Below are 18,894 nucleotides of genomic sequence, written 5' to 3'. Positions count from 1 at the left end.
AGAACACCCGTACGTATAGATTAGTAAGCAGCAAGAAAAGTATTTGCAATGAAATCAATCAGATTAATTAATGCTCCATTATACTGATTAAATATGCATTCACTTTATTCATTTTCTCTAAGTAAAGTATTCTATAATATAAATAATGGTACTGCAGCCATATTATTTATTTTGTCCAAAACTGGAGCTATACTCTATTTAGATAGGAAGTAGTGATTCGTGACGTCACACACAGGCCATTGCTGAACAAGACCTATTAATGGATCCTAAATGTACAATTTTTAGCATGTGGGTGGGGGGTCTGCATAATTTGTTGAAGTTAAGAAGGGGTCCTCATACTTGAAGAGAAAACTTGTATACATCATATTCTTGTGACTCAGGTGAATTTTACCATAGGAAATATTAGAAAAGTGAGGGGTTGCATTCCTTAAATCTCCAACAATGTGGTTCTGGTAATGGTGTGAAATAATATGGAAGGAAGCTAGGCACTATTTGTTTGTTTTTTTTATAATTAATTTTCTGTAAGCAGCTCATGTTAATTCATGTCAGTTTCTGATCAAATTTTAAAGGTTCAGAGGTGAAGAACTGGGCTAAATCTGTACCAATTATTTTCCTTTTCTGTATGTGACTAGTTGGGGCCATTAAACTTGGGAATATCCAGTTACTGCAACCATATGCTTTTTCTTGCGCCATCACACTTCAACTAATGTGAGTATAATTTTAGTGACAACAACCATAATAATAAGATCATCAATATCATTAACAATAACACTGAATAACATTCCATTGTGTCAATACCTCATGACCAAATGCTAGCACTAATAAACAGTGATGTACAGCTTTTATCAAGTTATCAGGCTATATTCAACTTCAGGTGTCAAAACCAATGTAATCTATACAATCTCAGTTAGTGTACATCTCTGTAAGCAGGCAACAACATGCCGGAGTGGGCTAGACACTGCTGACATCACCAAACAGATGACCATTGCACTGCGCAACCTTATGTAGTATTATAAGAAAACAATCCTACATAAACCAACCCAAATTTTATATAATGCTGATTTTACAATATCCTAATGAGAGGTATATCCAGATGGAACATTTTGATCTTGCTCATAAATGAACTCCTTAATAAAATAAAACTGGTACAGATCCATATCTTCCATTGCATAATGCACTTTGATATCAGGGTCTATGTTGTTTTCAGTTGGGCTTAATATAAAATGTATATACTTGCTTAGAAGACAAGTCCAACAGCAAACTGTACAGACCCAGACATGTCATCACATAATGTGTAGGCAGACCTGGTTCTGTGCAGTTTGTAAGGAGTACTCAGCATAACAAACAACACAGACCTCGATCTGCAAGTGCATTATGTTGTGGCTGATCAGGGTATTTGTTGTTTGCAGTTGGACTCGACTTTGAAGTGAGTACCGGTATATACGGCACATGAATACATGTATTATAAGACCTAAGAAAATGAGGATATATGTTTATTTACCAAGCTGGATCACAATCTGACCAAAATTTGTTTCACAAGTGGTACCAAGCTCAATTAATCAAGCACAAGATTATCTCAACAATATTTTTTGGTATTGCTATAAAAAAATAATGTCCGACATGTTGATGATACATACCTGCCAGTGGTGAGACTCAAGAAGTGTGCTTTGAGGTCCCCAGAGAATGGGAGTGGGGTGGTTGCGAGTGAGTTCATGTGAGCAAAAAAAGCAACATTGTCCAATTGACAATAAACTAACTTTCAATATAAGCCCATAGAAAATGAGTGGAAGTTCAAATATGAATTTTCGAGAAAAAAAATATTTGTCGGTCCACTTGACATTGTCAAATATCATCATCATATACGTATCTGCAAATACTAAATAATCACATCCATACAGACATTAAATAAAAACGTGCCAAATTTCTGTCTTAAAAATCCAATGAATGGCAAGTTATGGGTTTAATTAGATGCAGTCATACACTCCAGAGTGACTTAGATCAATATGTTTGCAGGAGGTGCAAAGAATATTCTCTCTCTTGCTGACATGCTTTGCAAAGTTAAACTCCATTTACTATGATTTCTGAAATTTATTTTGCTTGGCTTCATTTGCTTTGCTGATAGCTAATTTATGAATCACACCTGAACACTATTCCGACAACTGAAATAATCATGCTCTGCATTCTACATCTGGAGTAAAATCAAACTTCAAAGAAACATTGCTGCTGTTCACAAACCTGCTAATAATCTTTAATACAGATGGCTTAAACATTCTCATTCAAAGCAATCAAGTGTAATAACTACATGTATTGTTCTTCAACACTCATCTTGAATCTTTTTGGTTTACTGTTAACCTACGAAGAATTGGATTGGTCCACTTCACGAACTTTACCTATTCAAATTAGCACAATAGGCTCACCCATTGCAGCCTTAGAAGATTTGACACATCACCCTATATATTGTCAATGTCAGCCAGTTAAATAATATGGTGGTTGTTTAAATTTGATATCTTTGCCTTGTAATTTTTTATAAGTCTTGGTATCACTTGGCTGGGGATCAAATCCACGACCTCCCGCATCCGAGGCAGACGATCTAATCACAAGGCCACCTGAGCGGTCAACAGTTCTCTTTGGAGATAACTTGCATTTTAAGCACAAACCTCTTTTCTTCTTTCAGTCATAATGATTTTGGCCTTTTGACCATGAAAGCCATAGACTTCTTTCTTGCCTAAATTGCAAGCCATCCACAATGTTTGGGAAAGGTCTGTTATGTAACTGTTGGTATTATGTGGAAACAATTTTCTTCTGTCAGTGACCCTGAACTATCATCTTTTGATCCCAACATTAACAGTATTCTTCCTTGCCCCAAGTGCAAGCAATTCACAAAGTTTGGTTGAGGTAAGTCATATACAACTAATGTTATTGTGCAGAAAACATTTTAATCATTTCAATCACAGTGACCTTGACAGTTGATGTTTTCACTCCACCATTCAATAGGGTTCTTTCTTGCACAAACTGTAAGCTATCCACCAAGTTAGGTAACTGTAAATTTTGGAGAATTCCAGTTATTGCGTGAAAACTAGTTTTCTTCTTTGAGACAAAGTGACCATGACTTTTAACCTTTTGAGTCTGAAATTGGCAGGACTTTTCCTTACCCCAAGTAAAAGCCATTCACAAAATATAACTGTAGATGGTGGTAAACTCTAATTGTTGTAGTGAAACTATTTTCCTTCTTTAAGGCACAGGACAATGACTGGAAGTGAAGCCATCCACAAAGTTTGGTAACTGCAGATGGTGAAGTCAAGTTATTGTGTATAAACCAAATTGGTAACATACAGACATGTTTGGAGTGACATTATCAAACATGATATGCTCTGTTTTATCGCAGGCATATGAAAATAAGACCTTATCCAATTTTGGCATCAATATTTAAACATGATCAAGCAGGGTCTGACAATATTTTAGAACCAAATGGCGGCCCAGTGGGCTACCAAGAAAGAACTTGCGTGCCCAGCTAGCTTATATTCAATAGCCAGGAAAAAGCCACTAGAATATTTGACTTCTAGCATTTATCCCGATATTAATCATCAACAATTTTCTCCTTAATTTGTCAATTTTTTTTATTAAGTTTTGTGTTGAAAATGATATCAATGTAATGTATATCAATGTGATTGATATCAAACTCTGCTTGCAACAAATACATCTGATAATCATCAATACCAGGTCATGTTCTGTTTTACTTGTGCTTCACCAATCAAATCAGTTTTAAAATTTCAGAAAGTGCAAAATGTCAGTAGAAAGATGTCATCTCTAACAATAACTCTCCCTAACAGGAAATACAATCCATTATCTGACAGGCTAATAAAATTAAGTGAACCAGGAATGTAACTTTCATTGGTTTCAGATTTCCATTATGTCAGAGATTTTGATTCTAACGAGACTGAAAAGAAGCAAAATTGAAGAACTAGTTGTGACAATGTGTTCAATAAAAGTCCACAAGACTACTGGTACCTGACTTAAACATATATAGTAGCTCCCCTTCTGTGTGTGTGTGTGTGTGTGTGTGAGTCCCCAAGACTACTGGTACCTGAATTAAACATATATGGTAGCTACTTCTCTGGCAGTCCTTGTGTGTGTGTGTGAGAGAGACAGTTGTTGTTGTTGTTGTTGTTGTTGGGTTTAACGCCATTTTTCAGCACACGATAGGCTATGTATGGCGGCCAGTATTAATGGTGGAGGAAGAACCAGGGAAAACCCGGGGAAGAACCACCGACCCACGGGAAGCTACTGGCAGGCTTTCTCACATACCCACATTGGCCGAATCCTAGACTCGAACCCATGCAGACAGTGGTGAGATGGCAGTGATCCGTAATGGAGAGCGCTTTAGACCACTCGGCCACTTGGGGCCCCCTAAGAGAGACAGAGAGAGAGAGAGAGTCCACAAGACTACCAGTATCTGAATTAAACATATGGTAGCTCCCCTTCTGGTAGCCCTTGTGTGTGTGTGTGTGTGTGTGTGTGTGAGAGAGAGAAAGTCCACAAGACTACTGGTACCTAATGAAACATATATAATAGCTCCCCCTGGGTGAGAGAGAGAGACAGAAGATAAGTTTTGTAAACATATGGCAATATCACATTTGTTTAGACAATCTTGATTCCAGAATAGGTTTTATGATTATTGTAATGCAACCTGAAATGTGATGCATATGTGAAGTGATTAGTTCCATACAAGTGTTAATTCTGGAACAGGTGATTCATCAAGGCAGACCGTGCAAAGTCTAAACATACAGCAGTTATTTCATGCTTAAAAATGAAAAGGAATATTAATTGGATCTCTTTTGCACCATTTATCTCATACCTCCAATATTCATCAAATATACTGTTATAATGTATTGCAAATCCAAATTTACAACATGTGAACACAATTGTGGAGATCTACATTGCCACACATCATATGGAACCAGTACTGTCATCCAGTTGTTAATCATATATAACCAGTATTTTGTCATTCAGTTACCAATCATGATTAACCAGTATCATATCATTCAGTTGTCAATCATCATATGTAACTAGTACTCTATCATTCAGTTGCCAGTCATCATATATAACCAGTATTTGCTCATTCAGTTACCAATCATGAGTAACCAGTACTCTATCATTCGGTTGCCAATCATCATATGTAACTAGCACTCTATCATTCAGTTGCCAATCATCATATGTAACTAGCACTCTATCATTCAGTTGCCAGTCATCATATGTAATCACTATTCTGTTATTTAGTTGCCAATCATGAGTAAACAGTACTCTATCATTCAGTTGCCAATCAGTAATTTGTCATTTAATTGCTAATAATCATATGTAACCAATACTCTCAGCTGGATATGATTTATTTAACTGACAACAATAAATTCACACTGCTATCTGCTTTTATTGCAGAATGTATTTAGAAGTGGTATAAATGGTGACCTTGGCCCGAGGTCAAAGTGATAAGTGAGCCTGTTACACAATGAAGTCTCTCAGCTTTAGAATGATTCAACATGAGAATATATCAAGAGGAAATTTATGCAAATGAAAAACATTAACCAAATTGTAACAAACTGTTGATGAAGAAGATGACGGGCAGGAAAATTCCATATTCTCACTTCCGAACTAACAGGACTATAAAATAAAATGTAAAAGAAGCATGTTTCTGCCCACTCAGCTAACTGACTGAATGACTGCAATACATAATTCTGATATACTCCAATAATAATTTGCTAGATCACAATACCATTTGTTACACTTTTTGTCTAATTCTGCGGCAGGCAATTTAGGCATGCAAGAAAAACAAATTGCTGGAGAAAGGGAAACATGCCAGCTGATAGGATAAACATATACTGGGCCAAAATTCATTTCATCTGATCAACATCCAAAATAACTAAATGTTTATATGTGCATTAGATTGCATGACATCTGCATTTCCATGAATCAAGAGCTGAAAATGGATTTTTGTTGTAAAATTTAATGGAATAACAAAGAGACTGCATAAATATAACTGCACTGCAAAACATCCATTCTTTAAAATGATGTGGTGAATAGTTAGGATTTTCACATAGACTGAATAAAAATTAAGGTAGACCTTGACTTACTATTTTTGATTAGAAATGTTCTGTTTACAAGTTTTTAACCTACCTTTCAATCCATCAACTTTTTTGAAAATGTGCAAGTTCGGAATTCAAGGGAGATAAGTTTTTTGTACAAACTGTGCCACCCTCATAAGGCAAAGACTTCATTATTATTAATATTATTTGAATTAATGTTGTTACCACTTCAGCCATTTGCACTCAATGAAACTAGGAATAGATAAAGTACCTTTCTGTAGCATAATAGGTTAAGACTCTTTAGCTTTCAACCTTATTACACATCTTCATCAGAGGAATGACTTCTGGACTGGAGTGACATGATCAACTAAATGTTGACCATGTGACAAGACTCTTCTGTACAATGAGAGAAGTAGTTCCAATCCAGTGTTGAACCATAATTCTGGATTGGAACTTCTGCCATTGTACAGAAGGGCTTGTGATAAGGTTGAAAGCTATGGAGTCATAACCTATAACGGTACAGAAAAGTATCTAAGTTCCATTATTATTATTATTGCATAAGTCTCTACTTCCAATTTTAGTAAACTCTTAAAGAGACCACTGATGGGAGACAGAGTCTTCTGATGGGAGAGGGACTACAATAATGAGCCTTCTGATAAGAGAGACTACTATGATGGGAGATAAAGCTCTCTATTGGGAGAGAGACTACTAAGATGAGAGACGAAGTCTTCTGAAACCAAAAAAAGAAATATGTATGCTTTTTGTTGGCTGACCATATCTGTTTCTCTCTGCCAACCATAGCATTTTTTCCCTCATGGTAAAACATAATATCACTATAAGTACATATGGGGTTAGTACATGGTAGAAACATTGTGAGAAACTATTTTTCGTTTTTCACTGACCATTGACCTATGAAATTTTGACCGCAAAATTAATAAGCTTCTACTGCAATCCATCTACAATGTTTAGTCCACATACGTGATGTGAAACAGGAATCAGTGTGCAAAAAAAGTTTTCCACTTCAAATCACAACAACCTTCTTTACCCAATGTGCAACCCATCTGCAAAGACTGGTCCAGGTTTGTGATATAATTCAGCTGATATTATTGTGTGGAAGCCATTTTTTTAATATAGTTAAGTGATCTGAACCTTTGACATTTGCATTCCAACACTGAAAGCCATTCACAAAGGCTGATCCAGGTCTCACATAGGAGTATCATTGTGCAGATACCCTTTTTCTTCTCTCAGTTAAGATGATGTTAACCTGTAACATTTTAATCGTGAAAGCTAAATCCTTCTTCCCTACCTGAGATGCTTGCTATTTACGAAGTCTTGACAATGGCAGATTGCAAAGAATTTGGCCTATTGTGCAGGAACAAAGATGAGAACAGATGGATGGATGGATGGAATTTTTCTTGCAACTCTTACCAATATCAGATACAGTTGATTTTGTTGGTGTTGTATCAACACTTTTAATATATCACTGTCAATACAATGCCATGGAAATAGGGCTATGAGCCTTTCCCAACAATGCAAATATTTTTGTTTATATTTTCATACAACACCAAACTCCTAGATCTGATGGTTTGTCATCAAATGGCTCTGTAAAGGAGGGGGTGGTGCATTGAGGAAGGGTGGAGAAAATAAAAGTCAATCCACAAGCATGCTTTTATATATTTTAACAGTAGGCAAAAGCATTGTGTAGTCACAAGCAGACGTTTCATCAAGAATATCTTTGGTATGTTTTCAAGCAGCTGCATGCAGACAAAAATTCACCATTTACATGCTGTTATATCTGGTGCTTAACTTACTGCCGTAATAGGGCGAGGCAAATTTACTGTTAAAACACTGCAGATCAAGTATGCATTAGAGGTACAGTAAGTACATCATTCAATCAAGTCTTGCATTCAAAATTATTCTACATACACTTCAATCAACTGCCAATCATTAGAAGATGTCTAACTTAAGGGTGCCTCATCAAGGCTTTAACTTGACAATAAATTTCTTTGTAGATAGAAGGACTGATCACTGAGCTCGAGAAATTTACTGGTCCTTCTTCATCAGCTGACTGACAATACTTGAAACAAAAGTAGATGTTATAAATGCCTCAGTATATGGTGCCTGTCTGTAAAATACCTCAGTATATGGCACCTGTCTGTAAAATACCTCAGTATATGTTGTCTGGCTGTAAAATGTCTCACTGTATTGTGCCAGATAATGAAATGCCTCATCATATGGTGCCTGACTAAAATGCTTCTTTCTGTATACGGTTCCAGACACCAAATGCCTCAGAATGTGGTGTCTGAAAATAAAATGCCTCAGTATATTGTGTCAAGCTATAAACTGCCTCAGAATATGGTGCTTTGCTGTACAATTAATCAATGGTTCCTGATTATAAGATGCCTCAGTATATGGTACCTTATTATACCACATCTCACTATAATACACCTTACAATAGGGTCATATAGCCTGAAAATGAGATGGCTCATGATATAATACAAGTGTGGTCAATGATTTTATTTAAAACATAACCTATCATAATCAAAGTTTTGTTTATAGCATAGCAATTATTACACAGCCCTTCTATATAATGAATGGGACAAGGATGTATTAATTTCTGCAATAAATATTCAATTTCCCCACATTATATTCTTGGATTCATTCTCCTATGAGCTAGACTATAACAGTGTTTTCTTTAATTTCCTAGTCAATTAAAAGTACTAAAAATCTGCACAGCTGAGATGGGTAACTTAATTAGTTAAATTAAATACAACTGATCTCCCTTGTGGTCCTCTACATAAAATAAAATTGGCTCTATTGAAATCATTTTAGTTAGTGACTAACGCAGTGTTCATTCTAGAAATGGGAAAGGTGAGGCACAAACTGAACAAGACTGAGGTCATTTACAAAAAGATGGGTTGCAAATACCTTTACAAACATCTTACTCATTCAATACATTTAAATACATCTCATTATCACAAGAATTCACATCATGTATTTACTATTTTTAATAATTAATATTCACTTCACCTGCATCACATGGATTGAATTAGTTATCGCAGAGTCGTACAACAGCACAATTTTCAATATTTTCCACTCTTCAGGTTATAGTTATTTTAATTGACAAAAACAGTGCCCCAAAATTTGTATCTATAGTAGTATGGACTTTAAAAAACGCTTTATAGTTATTTTAACTGAAAACAGAATCACAGCAAACAGTGCTCCAAAACTTTTATCTATTGTAGTATGGACTTTAAAAAAAACGCTATTATGAATAGATTTGTGATATCACTAAGTTATATTTTAGTCTGTTTTCTGTTGCTGATATACTGGTCTACTTATTACCTGTTAAAGGAGATTTCTAAACCACAGAAAACCTAAATCCGTACAGAAACAATGATGCTGAACAATCAAGTAAAAAAAAGTTGTTGGTTTATTGTTTTTGTTTTGTCAGTTTTAACAGCACTTTCAGCACATGATGGTTATATCATGTGGTGGAAACTGGAACAAAGTGCCTTAATTCAGGAGTATCAAAATACTATTAGGTGTACGTTTATGATAATTTGCATAGGTCATTTTAGGGGTCCTCACAAACTGGGAATAGGCCCCATTCCCATTTTACATGGGCCCAATACCAATGTAAATAGGCCCAAACCCAATGTACATGTGCCCCAATTGCAATGTAAATAGGCCCCAATGCCAATGTAAATAGGCCCCAATACCAATGTAAACAGTCCCAATTCTAATGCAAATATGACCCCACCCAGTTCTGATGCTCGTGGGATTTTGCCATCTAAGATGCTTCATCGATGAAAGACAAAAACATATTGCGTCTGCCAAATCTCTGTCCCCCAATTGAAATACTTATGCTACAGTATTAAATCTGCATTAACTGAAATCATGTTGAATAAAGCTGCTACCTTAATTCAATTCCTGCTAAAAGCTGCTACCTTAATTCAATTTTTGCTGACGGTATGCCACATTCCTGGAGGTCGACGGTAAGTGACTTACTGTCTATAATAGCTTATAAAATGAGTCAAAGATCCTGATCTGCCATATTATAATTAATGCACCTGCAGATCAGGGAATATCTTGTTCATTGTATTGATTACTACTAATGAACTGCACAAACCCAGATCTACCAGTGCATTATGCGATGGCAGAGCTAGGTCTGTGCAGTTTGCAGCTGGACTGGACTTATATGTAACTACATATGGTAAGTATAATGGATTCTGATGAATGCAAAAATGTACAATGGAATCATGACAAACCTGGCATCAGAAACATAAACTATAAGCATCACAGGCATACAATTTTATTTTTTTAATGAACTTTATTTCGGAATTTTCACCTGCCGATTTAAGTTTTCACTTTCCTTGTCTAGACAATGAAATAATAGGAAACAAATGTTTTCTCAAAATTAGTATATGTTTGGATCTCAAATAAAGCAAGTCATTATCAGGCCTGAGTGCTGAAACAGTGCTATAGTGTGATGTAAATCACTATGGCAACATATACAGTAAAATGTATCTGTACGCATATTGGTAATAAGTTGACCATTGTCGGTTCCAGTCAAGATCTCATGCTATGGAAGTATTATTAGTAGTCCTGCCAGAGTTTCTTGTGCTATTGTAGCATTACTAGCAGTTTCACCCGAGTATCTCACGATAATGAAACATTACAAGTAGTCTCACTAGAATATCTTATGCTATCAAAACATTACTGTTAGTCCAAACATAATATCTTGTGGTATAAAAACATTACTAGCAGTTAGACAAACATATTTCGTGCAATGAAAGTATTGCAAGTAGGCCCATAAAAATCTTGTGCTACAGAAGCATTACTAGTAGTCCCACCAGATTATTAGTCCTGCCAGAATACATTAAAGCTATTGAAGAATTACTAGTGGTCTTACCAGAACATCTCATGCTATTGAAACATAACTATTAGTCCCACCAGAACATCTCCTGCAATCAAAGCATTACTAGCAGTCCCAACAGGATATCTTGTGTTATTAAGCATTACTAGCAGTCCCACCAGAATATCTCCTGCAATCAAACCATTATTATTTGTCCCACCAGAATATCTTGTGTTACTGAAGCATTACTAAAACTCCCATCACAATATCTTGTTAGTGAAGTGCTACTAGTAGTCCCATCATAATATCTCGTTACTGAAGCACTACTAGTAATCCCACCAGAATATCTCGTTACTGAAGCACTACTAGTAATCCCACCAGAATATCTCGTTACTGAAGCATTACTAGTAATCCCACCAGAATATCTTCTGTTATCAAAGCATTACTACTTGACCCACCAGACTATCTTGTAACTGAAGCATTACCAGCAGTCCCACCAGACTATGTTACTGAAGCATTACCAGCAGTCCCACCAGACTATCTTGTAACTGAAGCATTACCAGCAGTCCCACCTGACTATCTTGTTACTGAAGCATTACTAGCAGTCCCACCAGACTATGTTACTGAAGCATTACCAGCAGTCCCACCAGACTATCTTGTTAATGAAGCATTACCAGCAGTCCCACCAGACTATCTTGTTACTGAAGCATTACTAGCAGTCCCATCAGAATATCTTGTTATCAAAACATTACTTGTAGTCCCACCACAATATCTCATGCTACTGAAGAATCTGAGGCATACTTTGGTCAAAACAAGTTCAAACAGTACTCTTTCTCCATATACGTAAGTATGTATCTGGTTATGGCTTATCTGTCATTGACTGACCTTCAGCCATTACTAAACCATATGTTTGACTCGTTATGGTCTTATTACATTATACTATGTAATATTTTGAATTCCACAATTATTCTAATGGATAGTTAGGGTTTACAATACTGATAAGGAAGAACTGAAATCAATATGAACTGTGATATGGTAAAGTACTGATGCATTGATATATTCTTGTACAACATTTTGTAATCAACGAATGATTCATGACAATCTTTATATACAATATGACATGGATGTCAATTTACCTCATGGGTAATCAATAGTTGTTTTGTATCCAGTATGAATTGGCTGCTTTTTAAGTTTTTAACAATATTGGTCTTCTTTCAAGCATAATAATGGCAATATTGTGCCAATTATGAGTAAAATTCTAAAAATTAAAAAATGAAGAATTGATCAAATACCCTAAGATAATAAACCCTTTCACAACAAATAAGATATGAAGATTCAAAATATAAACATAACTTTGAAAAATGAATTTCCTTGAGTAATGTCTAAAATCCTATCGACTACAGCATGGACATAAGAAATGCTTTACATAAATTCTAGATAAATATATACTCTCTTAAACACAGCTAGTGCATCAAAAACTGAGACCGCTCAGGTGGCCCAGAGGTTAGAGCATCTGCCTCCAATGCAGGTCATGAGTTTGATCCCCAGCCAAGTCATATCAAAAACTTACAAAAATGGTACTAACAGTGGCCTCACTTGGCACTCAGCATTAAGAAGTTAGTGTTAGGACTGGTCAGCCTGGTGTCAGGATAACTGTGAATTGGGTGGGACATCATGCGGCATGATACCCTAGTGCTAGACATCACTATACACTGCCACACTGATTACATCATAGCGATATGATTGACACATTATTAAATCTACGGTAAAAATCCAAATCACACACACACTCCATCAAAAACCACAAAAACTGCAACTACATGTATTTTCATGACAACCTTATCTGGAGTATCTTTTTTCTGCATGTTTGTTTTATGTGGCTCATCAACACACAAATGTTCCATTGTACCAAAAATCAGCAAAGTTTCTTGCACCATTGCAGCTAACACAAACAGATACAATGGAAGGATTCAAACCTGCATGTTTCTAGTCACAAGTCAAGCATATTAACCACTTAGCTGCTGTGGTTCTCATAGGCTATCTACATAAAGATACAAATCAGTGACTGGTTATAAATCTCACAGAAAAACAAAGCTTCATTAAAATTCAAACCTGAACTTGTACATCTCAGATAGCTCTGTCTACTTACTTATAGAATGAAAACACTCTTCCAATGTCAAATCATATTTAATACCTTGAATTCTTGCTACAGAGCATGGGACATAACTTCTGCTATACATTTCATGGTTTATTCTCTCCGTCTAACACAAGTTAACAGTCAGTTTGGCAGGCCAATCATATTCAGGTCTTGTATGTCTAATATAAACAAAGCAAAGAAAGTAGATCTACCAGAACATTGCTTCACCTGGAGAAATATTTTTCTCTGACAGCCTAGGAATAGTGACATACTTTCAGAGGCATTGGCAGAAGGGCAAGCATTCTTTTCAAAGAATTTTCTGCCTGTAATAAGATGTTTACAGTGTTCTTAGATTAAGTGGCATACCGTATACACTTGCTTACAAATCCCACTGCAAAATGCACTGACCCAGATCTGCCATCACATAATGCACCACTGAATCTAAGTCTATGCAGTTTACTAGGAGTAATCAGTAGAGTTAACATGGACCCTAATCTGTTAGCGCACTATGTGATAACAGATCAGGATCTATATTTTTTGCAGTTGGACTCAAAGCATGCATAAACATTGTTTGTGTTGTTGTGGTAGGGTTTAACGCCATTTTCAGCACAAGATAGGCTATACATGGCAGCTAGTATAAATGGTGGAGGAAGAACCCGGGAAAACCCCACCGACCCACAAGAAGCTACCGGTAAGCTTTCTAACATACCCACATTGGCCGAGCCTGAGACTCGAACCCATGCAGACAGAGGTGAGATGGCAGTGATCCGTAACGGTGAGCGCTCTAGACCACTTGGCCACTCTGGGACCCCTTGTTTGTAACGTAACTTTATTGTTAATAAATCTTTCAGTAGAAAACGTGCATTTTCCTGCTTTAAAATAATCAAAAAACCCACTATGAGACTGTTTCAATGACCAATGTCTATGGCTGTTTCAATGACCAATTTCAATGACTGTTTCAATGACTAATGTCTATGGCTGTTTCAATGACCAATGTCAATGACTGTTTCAATGACCAATGTGAATGACTGTTTCAACGACCAATGTGAATGACTGTTTCAATGACCAATGTCAATGACTGTTTCAATGACCAATGTGAATGACTGTTTCAATGACCAATGTGAATGACTGTTTCAATGACCAATGTCAATGGCTGTTTCAATGACCAATGTCAATGACTGTTTCAATAACCAATATCTATGGCTGTTTCAATGACCAATGTCAATGGCTGTTTCAATGACCAATGTCAATGGCTGTTTCAAAGCCCAATTTCGATAGCTGAATAATTTCCTCCTTAAGTTGCATATTTTAAAAAAAATCTTCATAGATTCACTTTTTTCTTGAGAGTAATGGTAAAAGATAGTGCATTGAAATCAAAGACCTAGACCTACACAAGAGCACTGTATGAAATAAATGGAATGAATTAAAAGACCTACATAAGATTACAAAGTTTTTTTAACCTTTATGCCAAAGAAGATATAAAAAATGTACTTAAAGTGAATAAATAATATACTTCTGAACTTTGTAGCACTCGGGTTTAACTCTGATCTGAAAACAACTTGGGTTTAACTCGGATATGAAAACAACATTTCTTCAAGTATCTTGAATTATACTGTAATAATCTGCAAAGCTGGCATATTTTCTTTTTACCTGTCAGAATGATAACAGAAGTAAGTAACCATAAGCAACCTTCCTTATTTCGTCTATTCAAAAGAAGATTTTTACACCAGATGGCATTCTCCCAATGTCAAGATAAAGGATTCTGAAGTTTGTCCCTCTAGAGACAATCTGTGATGTAATAATATTCATTCCAACAGTTCTCTGGTTGTACTCTATAAACTTAGCACGCCAATTTATTTTTTAATTCAACTTTCATTTGTTCTCCTTAGGACAATTTGAAGCAAAGAGTGAGTAACTTTTACACCAAATTTAAGCGATCTGACTGGGTGAGATTAATTTGGTAAGGATTCTCATACATTTGAAGAACTGCATGGTTCCTCTACAGATTGACTTTCCTATTGGCACACTGAAGACATGCAGGGCTAAATTTCCAAGACAGAACATTGATATATGGCTGGGAATTATCATGGATCAGGATTTAAACGCTGCACGGAACATCTACTGAGAATAGTTATCAAAAAACAAAATATGTATGATGTGCTTAAAATTGCTTTGAGCATATGCATTGTCTAGACTTTTATTTGACTGCCCCCAAAAGACAAAATTAGGTGATTAGCAAAAGTCTGAGAATTTCAAGACATTTTTCTGCATGTAAAAGTAAAGACGAGCCCTTAAAATAATGAACTGAATTTCAACATATTCAAATTTAATAACATCATCACAGCTGTCTGTACATAGCAAGGCATGCCAACTTATTGCATGGCAACCCTTGCTCTGAATTCCTTGTAATGTAAATTCAATTATACTGTAGCATGATTACATCGTGGTTCCTGATATATTTTCTTTGATGACCTTATTCCCCGACATTACTCAAAATATCAAGCTGACAAAAAGATAAGAATAATTCAGTTAAATTTCAGTACCCTTGCCTACATGACATTTACAATACATCACCCACCTTATACAATTGCTTATAAGGTCAGTCAAACTGCAAACTGGACACACCCAGGCTGGCTGTGACTTTATGTGCCAGTAGATTTGGCTCAATGAAGTGTGTAGAAAGTTTAACTCAGCAGAACAAACAAAATAGCGATCTGCCAGTGGATTATGTGACTTCACTTCAGGATCTATGTCTGCAGTTGGACTCAACTTGTAAATCAGAATATATGGTATGTACTCTATTATTCAAGGTCAAAAACATCAATAAACTTCACAACTTCCATATTGGATTTGGAGGTCTTTAAATACAATTGCCTCTCTTTCACTTTATAAAATAGGGTTTTATGATGGGCGATAATATTTAGGCCAAGAACCTGTTATTTTTAAAGCAGCAAACTGACCTGCGATGCGAACATGTCTCATATCTATCTCAAAAACATAATTTTTTGGGATAAAATGCTATTTTTGTTTAGGCTTGCACTGCAATTTGATGAACAGATTGAAGATACCAGCAGATTTGAAACAAGATTTAAAACAATTGCTTACAGGGAGATATTGACAGAAGCAAACAGTTCTATTTGTACAGACTACCTTGTGCTTTAAGAACAAAAATACACAAAATCAGTCCATGAAACTTCAACAAATGTCACTATCAATAAATTTATATAAATGTATCATTTACCAAATTGCTAAGCACCTTACACAGAGAGTAGCTTCTAATCACTCAAGTCATAATTTCTCTTGTCTTGTAGTTTTAGCCAAGTTTTGAATTTGTTCATTAAAGATTTTTCTTGACAAAGTGTTTTGCACCTTAAAGATCTTCCCTATCCTATTTATGCAGCAGGAAAGTGATTGTTACTGTTGTTTTTGGTTTCACACAAATTTTTCAGCACATTATACCTTAGTCTATAAATGGCAGCCAGTATATCTGGTGGAAGAAGAACCCAGGAAAACCCCTGAAAGAACTACTGAAACATGAAAAGCTACTGGCAAGCTTTCTCACATAACCACACTGGCCAAGCTGGAGAGTCAAACCCAAGTAAAGAGTTGAGATGGTAGTAATCTGTAAAGGCAATTGCTTTAGACCATTCAGCCACCCAGAGCCCATTCTGCCACCAAGAGCTCCCAAGACTCCAATAAAGGCAAGTGCTTTAGACCACTCAGCCACCCAGAGCTCCCGAGACTCAAACCTAAGAAGACCGAGGTGAAACAGTTGTGACCAGTAAAGAACTCTGTATTTGTGCGCGTGTGTGTGTGTGTGTGATTTGGATTTTTTAACACAGCTTGAACAATTTCACAGTCATATTGCTACGATGTCTGCAGTGTGGCCGTTTATAGTGATGTCTAGTACTGGGGCATCATGCCGCAGACATGTAGCATAATGTCCCACCCAGTCACATTATCCTGACACCAGGCTGACCAGTCATAACACTAACCTCTTAATGCTGAGTGACAAGCGAGGCAGCTGTTAGTGCCATTTTTTTAGTCTTTGGTATGACTGAGCCAGGTAGAGAATCTGCGGCCTCCCGCATACGGGGTGGACGCTCTAACCACTAGGCCACCAGAGCGGTTATAACAAAATGCAACCCACAAGGAAACAGATTGTTGTTTTGGGATTTAACAACATTTCTCAGTACAAGATAGGCTATATATGGTGGCCAGTATAACTTGGTAGAGGAAGAACCCCAGAACCCTGGTAAGAACCACCAACCCACAGAAAGCTATTGGCAGCTTTCTCACATACCAACATTGCCTGAAGTCAAGTCTCAATAGGAAAAATACCCAAGATAACAATATCAATATGAAGTTTAAAGAAATTCTGTAATGGAAAAAGAAATTATTTCAAACAAGTTTCACATTTTTCCATCAAGGAAAGACCATCCAACTTGAGTTTATACAAGTAACACCAACACTATTTGTGCATGGGGGGGGGGTTGGGGAATGGGGAAACTCCACCCTATCCCACTCCACCAAAGACATATCCCCTTGGACTAGAGGAAGTAGTGCCCCTTGCCCATCAAACCCTTTCTAGTTTTTGTTACACTTTCTCTTGATGAAATCTCTGAATATAGCTTCCACGTCTTGATGCGGGGCATAACTATGATTTATTACAAAATAATCTGATATATGTACTAAACATTAATTATTTACTGATGTGTCGATGCAACAGGTCTGATATCGGAATGAAACTTTATAGACTCATAATCCAGACTGAATAATGAATATTTTTCACGTAACAGGATTATATTTTGGATTAGTCCATAATATTAACCAGAAATCTTCAGTAAACAAAAAAAAAAATGTTATCTAGACAACTCCTCCATCAAAATTTATGAGACAGAATCACAAATTCTTACAACGCTGGATTCAGTAGATCTCTTGATTCGTTTGAAGTCAGAGGATTTTCTTTCTCAAAGTCTAGCATGACAAACAACAGATGAATCAGCTCACATACTAGCATAAACTTGATAACTCTTCAATCAACATTTAAACTGAAAAATTGGGAAAAGCTCTGAAAGGTTTAACAGTTATTATCAATCGAAATGACATGTTTGGGGATTGTGAAATACTGCAACACTGATACCAGGTGCAGTACTCCCTCACCATAAAGCCCTTCATTATGATATGGTTCCTGTACCTGATAATAAATGATCTGTCTTAAAGGTGTTTTACTCTATGATTCCATGGACAGCATTAAACTGAAGGCAGTCTGCACTCACAAGGCAGTGGATTCTGACCCGATGGAAAGCATTAGATAGGATTATTATATGTAATTCATTACAAGGCATTTTCATTATAAGGTAGTATATGCATGTAGAGTATTATGATGAAGGAATACTGTAACATATACAATATCATAAAGTGGTCTCACTATATGGAGTTATATCTCACACTTGTGGACAGCACTATAATGAGGAAGTACTGTATCATACCTGGTGTATATCATTACTATAAGGGAAATATAATTCATCACTCTCATAAACAGCATTATGAGGAATTACACTATCATACATTATTACAAAGTGGTCTCATTATAAGGAATTATATCTATCTCATGGAAAGCATTATAATGAAGGAGTACTGCACCACACCTGGTATATATTATTATAGAGTCATTTCAACATGAGGCGATAATCTCATAGACAGCATTATAATGAGGGAGTACTGTATCATATCTGGTATATATTATTATAGAGTGATCTCAACACGAGGATATACATCTCTCATGGACAGCATTATGAGGAGTACTGTATCATGTACTT

General features: G+C 36.2%; 1 protein-coding gene and 1 long non-coding RNA gene across 12 annotated transcripts in view; one reads left to right on the top strand and one right to left on the bottom strand.

Annotated features, from left to right (window-relative positions):
• Positions 1-18,894, bottom strand: part of LOC149792818 (poly(rC)-binding protein 3-like) — a 274,568-nt gene that overhangs the window by 85,169 nt on the left and 170,505 nt on the right. The gene's annotated exons all lie outside the window — the stretch shown is intronic.
• LOC149792819 (uncharacterized) lies at positions 303-5,679 on the top strand. Its single transcript, XR_016423301.1, has 2 exons — positions 303-708; positions 5,434-5,679. It is a non-coding gene; the product is annotated as an uncharacterized LOC149792819 (long non-coding RNA).

The sequence above is a fragment of the Sinohyriopsis cumingii genome, chromosome 9, assembly GCF_028554795.1.
Source record: "Sinohyriopsis cumingii isolate HCF-2022 chromosome 9, ASM2855479v2, whole genome shotgun sequence".
Taxonomy (NCBI): domain Eukaryota; kingdom Metazoa; phylum Mollusca; class Bivalvia; order Unionida; family Unionidae; genus Sinohyriopsis; species Sinohyriopsis cumingii.
This window is presented reverse-complemented; position numbering and strand designations above follow the sequence as displayed.